Below are 7,340 nucleotides of genomic sequence, written 5' to 3' on the forward strand. Positions count from 1 at the left end.
AACTTTTTCACTCTCCACTTTCACTTTCATCAAGAGGCTTTTGAGTTCCTCTTCACTTTCTGCCATAAGGGTGGTGTCATCTGCATATCTGAGGTTATTGATATTTCTCCCGGCAATCTTGATTCTGACTGTGTTTCTTCCAGTCCAGAGTTTCTCATGATGTACTCTGCATAGAAGTTAAATAAACAGGGTGACAATATCCAGCCTTGATGAACTCCTTTTCCTATTTGGAACCAGTCTGTTGTTCCATGTCCAGTTCTAACTGTTGCTTCCTGACCTGCATACAAATTTCTCAAGAGGCAGATCAGGTGGTCTGGTATTCCCATCTCTTGAAGAATTTTCCACAGTTTATTGTGACCCACACAGTTAAAGGCTTTGGCATAGTCAATAAAGCAGAAATAGATGTTTTTCTGGAACTCTCTTGCTTTGGTTTAGGATATGCATTATTATTCATAAAATAATACTTTGTGGAATGAATTCTTTATGGGCTAACATACTATTTTCTTCTGCTTACTTTATAATAAGCTTTACTATTTTAAAAACATGGCTCTAATATGCCTTCATTTTAATTTTCCCACCCTTTTTAAAGAGAGTATTTGAAAATTACCCAGTCTTTATGTAGCAAGTAGAAAAATTGGGAAATAGCGTAACAGTTGAATAAGAAAACCAAGATATGTGAAACAGACCAGAAAAGTGAAGTTAAATAGACGTCCTTCAACACAAGTGCATATGACATAATTCACTTGATAACTTTAAACTAGTGATGGGCAAGAGGGACGGCACACGGCTGAGTCAGTGTGGGTTCATCAAGATTTCTGGTGCATCAGGAACAAGTCTCTTGCTGTTTCCAAGAACCTGAGAGGAGTGATGGGCATCAACAAAAAGCATCACATGTACAATCCATAATAATTAATAAAAAATTGTGCTGTGTGCTTAGTCACTCAGTCATGTCTGACTCCTCATGACCCTGTGGACTGTAACCTGCCAGGGTCCTCTGTCCATGGGGATTCTCCAGGCAAGAATACTGGAGTGCGTCGCCATTCTCTCTTCCAGGGGATCTTTCCAACCCAGGGATTGAACCCAAGTCTCTTGCATTGCAGATGGATTCTTTACCATCTGAGCCACCAGAAAAGCCTGACAATACAGGAGTGGGTAGCCTATCTCTTCTTCAGTGGATCTTCCCGACCCAGGAATCCAATCGGGATCTCCTGAATTGCAGCCAGATTCTTTACCAGCTGATCTCCCAGGGAAGCCCAATAAGAAATTAACTATCATGTCTACTGCTGCTGCTGCTAAGTCGATTCAGTCGTGTCCGACTCTGTGCGACCCCAGAGACGGCAGCTCACTAGGCTCCCCCGTCCCTGGGATTCTTCAGGCAAGAACACTGGAGTGGGCTGCCATTTCCTTTTCCAATGCATGAAAGTGAAAAGTGAAAGTGAAGTTGCTCAGTCGTGTTCGACTCTTAGCGACCCCATGGACTGCAGCCTACCAGGCTCCTCCATCCATGGGATTTTCCAGGCAAGAGTACTGGAGTGGGGTGCCATTGCCTTCTCCGAACTATCATGTCAATGTATGGCAAAACCCACTACAATATTGTAAAGTAATTAGCCTCCAATTAAAATAAATAAATTATAAAAAAAGAAATTAACCATCTTTATATTAACTTAAAATTCCCAGGTGGAGCTGTGGTAAAGGAGCTGCCTGCCAATGTAGGAGGCCCAGGAGATGAGGGTTCAATTCCTGGGTCAGGAAAATCCCCTGTTGGAGGAAACCGCAACCCACTCCAGTGTTCTTGCCTGGAGAACCCCATGAACAGAGGAGCCTGGAGAGTTACAGTCCATGGGGTCACAAAGAGTGGGACATGACCGAGCACACATGCAAGATTCATTACCTACATTTTTTTTTCTTAGCATTACATCAATTCCACAATATGATTAAGGGATCGTAGTATCATACTCCATTAATAGGTGAAAAAGTTGAGATAAGAAGAGGTTATTGCTTCAACAATTATAATATCATTCATCAGCAGAAGACACAACTACCTAAATTTGGGTTTTCTGATTTCATATCCTTTGTCCTTTCCAATACACATTTCCTTCCTGCTGGGCCAAAGCACGGTTTTTGAGTCTATCAATCAGTTTAAATATTTCACAACCCCATGAGATGACCTTATTATTTCTTATAGAATTGAGTTTAATATAAAGTGGGTCATCTTTGCTCCTCATCCAGGGTGTCTCGTTATTGAAGTTCAAACAGACCCTTGTTATAGAACAGTGTGCTTGGAAGATATCTAACAGTGTAGGTCACAGAAGAGTTAGCCTCATAGAGAAAGGACTCTAGGAAAGAGAAAACGCTCCATGACGGATGAAAACAGAGGTCTGCCTGCTTATACCTCAGTGGGTTGCTCTTCTAGATTCACTAAATTGTTTGACTGTGTATTTCACCCTTGAGACTTGTCTGAACATCTCCTTTCTAGTAACGGAAATATATGTGCTTTCCTTCTGGCAGAACGGGTATTTTATGGACTGAGTTTTGTCTGCCCTGAGAGATTAAGAATTTTTATCAGGTGTTTGGAAATTTATGGTGTGTAATCTCTGACCACTTTTTTGTGACTTTTGAGGTGGACCACTTGATGCAGTCCAAGTGGAAAGCGGAAGTAGAATTCTGCTTTTTAAGGGTGATTTATCTGGGAAATGTTGAAGAATTAAAGTCCTGGCATCACCATCCCGTCTCCGCATACTTTAATTTCACTGTACTTGTTGAAAGAGATTAGAATGGCCCTATAATCTCATACTATGACATTAGGAAGCCAAATCACTATTTCCCTCTCCCAATACATAAAACTGGGGTTTCACTGGATGGTGTTTATGGTCCTTTTGAATCCTCTTCTTCTGTATTTCTCTCTTTTCTTTTTCATCATAATCCCAAACCCTGTGCACAGCAAAGATCTCCATAACTCCTGATGGATGATTCTTTATTCAAATAAAATACTTTAAGTGTTTTTAAACACCTTCCCACCTCCCTTCCTTCCTTTTATTTCTTCTTGTTTCCTTCCTCTTTTTCCCACGTATTAAATCATTCATTTTGTGCATTCAGTAAGTATTTGTTGACCATCCCTGTGGTTCCATTCTCTCTCCATTTGCTATAATTCTAAGAGCTGGTGAAATATCCTTTTAGGCAGCCATAATAATCACTACCAAAATTTTACAGCTTACAGAATTCCTTTAACCACATTTTAATTTCTATTAAAAAATCTTTACATAGATTTTGTTAATTTAATCTGGCAACTTTTTAAAGAAGGATGAGAGTTAAGTAACTTGTTTAGAGCCACTGAAGAGTCAGTGACTCAGGCCAGGACTTGGATGCAGAAAGTCTGTCTGACTCTAAATCCCGGGCTATTTTCTCTAGGCCACATTGTCTTTCCAAGGATGAGACGGCAAGAGTTACAATTAAATCAATGTAACCAGCACTTTTCTAGAGAACACATTACTCATCAAGACATGCATGTTGTGTGTCTTTTCCATTAGAATTTTATTGAGAAAAAGGACTGTATGCTCTTTCTGTGTGTAGACAAGGCATCTCAAGGTACAGAGGCTTGGTTCTCACTGTCGCTGTTAGAAGATGCCAGTTTTCCTTTTTTTCCCTTAAATCTCTCTTACCTGATGACCCCGTTTTCCACCCTACCACTTGTGTCAGATTTTCCCCGTTGACTTCCTAGTTTTTAATAACTTTTCTCCTCACCTTGTTACTACTTGGTTGTATAAATCATTTGTTGCTGAATCTTCCTTTCTACATGTGCTGTTCCTCTAAAACCAACTCGTCCTGGGAACGAACGATAGGATGGTTCCGGCTCTGTGTCGTCCTCGCTGCTTACCTGTGCTCTCCTGGTGCTGGGACAGCCCACGTCATCTTTTGTGAAAAGAACCGGTGGGCGCTAGCTAGTAACCGTGGTACTAGTTAGTTTTGCATCAACTGAAACGCAAAGTTGCGTTAACTTTTAACATTTTCCATTTCTTTCCTCATTATTCTGGTCAGTAGCAACAACTTTTTAGAAGAGTCTTCTTTGGTTTTCCTTTAAGAATGTGAGTCATGCTTATTGAAATGGTATAACTAGTGAAATTGTGGATTCTCATTAAAACTCAAGATCAGCTCTTTTACTATTTGAATACATACAAAATAGCCCTACATGTTAAAGAAATTTTAGCTAGCTCTCAACCCTAAACACATATTATAATCACTCAAGAAGATTTGTTTTAGCTCACCATTCCCAGCTGTCTTTCCCTGAGATTCAGATTTAATTGGTTTGGAGAGAGGCCTGCCCCTTACGTGTTTGAAAGCCCCACAGGCGATTCTGATTGGGAGTCAGGATGGTGATTTTGATGAACGCAGGTGGGCAGCAGAGCTCTCACACACAGTGGTCTGTCTCTGCTATGAGTGTCAGAACTCCACCACGCCCCTCCATGGGCCTGAATCTTTCTGTGAGAATAGTCAGGATGGCATTAGTTCACCCTGAAATGTGCTTTCCTATGTTTCTCAAAGTGAAGACCAAAGGCATACTATTGTAGCATCAACTCCATTGTTACTCGATCGGAATATCTACAGTTAGAGCTTGAATCATCACACTTTTATTATCAGAATCAGTGGTTCTGATTTACAATAAATGTGAGAACTACCCATCTAGACCACATATCTACATCCAAAAGGAGTCTTGTGGTTTTGAATGTTTCAGTGTGTTACTCACTAGGCCGCGTCTGACTCTTTACGACCCCATGGGCTGTAGCCCGCCAGGCTCCTGTACCCTTGGAATTCTCCAGGCAAGTGTTCTGGACTGGGTTGCCATTCCCTTCCCAACCGAGGGATTGAACCTGGGTCTCTTGCATTGCAGGCAGATTCTTTACCATCTGAGCCACCAGGGAAGCCCAAGTTCTTTCTAATCTAGAGAAGCTCCTGTCTTTTTATAAATACCATTCACACACACACACACACACACACACACACACAAACACACAATGAGATACTACTCAGCCTTTAAAAGAATGAAATATGCCATTTGCAGCAACCTGGATGGAACTAGAGAGTATCCTACTAAGTAAATCGGAAAAATACAAATTTCATATGATATCAGTCATATATAATCTAAAATATGATGCAGATGAACTTATATACAAAACAGAAGCAGACTCACAGACATAAACAGTCTTGTGGTTGCTGACAAATGGGAGAGCAGTGGAGGAGGAAAGGATTAGGAGTTTGGAATTAACAGATGCAAACTAGTACCCAGAGGATGAATAAAAAAGTTCCTACTGTACAACACAAGGAACCACATTCAACATCCCGTGAAAAACCACAGTGGAAATGAAGATGCAATGAGTATGTATACATGTAACTGAATCACTTTGCTGTACAGCAGAAATTAACAGCATTGTAAATCAACTACTTTGGGGAAAAAAAAAAAAAAAGATACCACTGATTTACTGAAATGATCAGACTAGCTGTCTTATAGAAAGCTCCATCCTTAGAATTTAACTGTTTCTTTGTGATGTCACTTTCGCTGAATTTCCTGTAAACCAGAAGCCAGGGCTATAGGCTTATTTATGTTCAGGTTAAACGTTTGGGAAGCACGTCTGAGTTGGTGTTTCATGGATCATGTTGCATGGTGTCAGTAAGCACATCCTGTCTAACCTTCCTGCTATTAGCACTGTTGTTTTTGATCCCAGGGTGAAGGTGTTGGCTGCCCGTCATAAAACCAAGTTTGCCCCTTCATGATCAGGAAGTAACCCCACTTTGACACCATGCGTATATCCAGTTTCCCGTCAGCCTCTCACCTTGGCATTTTGTATCCACGCATGCATTGTTTTATTGTGTTCAGTTCTCAGTCGTGTCTGACTCTTCGGGGTCCCATGGACTGTAGCCCACCAGGTCCTTCTACCCATGGAATTTTCTGGGCAAGAACACTGGAGCAAGTTGCCATTTCTTACTGCAAGGGATCTTCCTGACCCGGGGATCGATCCTCAACTCTTGTGTTTCCTGCATTGGCAGGTGGATTCCCTACCCCAGCACCACCTGGGAAGCACCATTACTTTATTAGGGGTTGGTTATAAAATGGTAAAATTCGATTATTCTTTCTAAAATATTATCTCTGTTTCTCCTGTAGAGAAGAGTAAGAGCATATCACCCTTCTGGTTAACCTTCTTCCCCAGTGAGTTCTCCTTTGAAGACCTCGAACACGCCTCCCCCCACAGCCCACTTCCTCACTGACTTCATCTCCAGCTACTCCCTTCCTGACCCTCACTTCTGCAGACCCCTTGCTGGTGGATGAGAAGCATCTCCTGATGCCTCGCTGTTCCCTCTCTTTGGAAGGATTTCCGCTAGCTCCCTTCAACAATTATTTCAGGTTTCTTCTCAAATATTACCTTACCAATGAGCCTTTCCCTTGCTGCCTTCCTTAAAGCAGTGATCCATCCAATATCTTCCAACACAGCAGTCCTCAACCTTTTGGGCTGCAGAAACCAGTTTTGTGAAAGACAACATTTCCACAGACCTGGGGTGGAGGGTGAGGGGTGGTTCAGGTGGTGATGGGAGCCACGGGGAGAGGCAGACAAAATCTGGCTGTGTCTTTGGCCACTCACCTGTGCAGTGAGGCTTGGTTCCTAATAGACCAGGGCAGACAGAAGCCCGGGATTGGGGATGCCTGCTCTAACACCCTCTCACTTCACTTTTCTCCATAACATTTACCACCAACTGACATGGTACATACTTTTACTTCATTCTTTCCCTGTTTACAACTCAGTAAGGATTAGAATTTTTCTTTATGGATTTATCGCCAAAATCTATAAGAGTTCCCCGTACATAGGATCAAATATTCTTGGTGAATGGTTGCTTGGCTGAAGTGAATAGAAGTGTCCAAAGGGGCTGAATGGCCTGACCGATATCACTCATCCAACTGGAAATGAGAAAGAAAATCATAGTCTTGCCAGCTGTCAGTTGAGAACTGACCGGGCATGAAAAACTAGGTCTTGGTGTTCTCCTGTTGAATATAAGCAGTTTTAGCAAACACAGTGTCAGATGAGGTCACTCTGAGACTGTGATGGAGGGAGGTGAAAACCAGACCCCTCCCATGATTATGTCTAAGCACAGGCAAAACATAAACACCCAGAAGAGAAGAGAGATGCTCAAACATCTCTCCCAGTGAAATACAGTTGTTTTGCTACATCTTACAATTGCTTGCTATGTGTAACTCATCAAGATGCTTAAATCACGAATTTCCTGTAGTTGTGGTTATAAATTTCCACAAACTTGGTGGCCTAAAACAAGAAAACTGTATTCTTTCACAGTTCTTG

This window comes from Bison bison, unplaced genomic scaffold (assembly GCF_000754665.1).
Source record: "Bison bison bison isolate TAMUID 2011002044 unplaced genomic scaffold, Bison_UMD1.0 scf7180017864084, whole genome shotgun sequence".
NCBI classification, from domain to species: domain Eukaryota; kingdom Metazoa; phylum Chordata; class Mammalia; order Artiodactyla; family Bovidae; genus Bison; species Bison bison.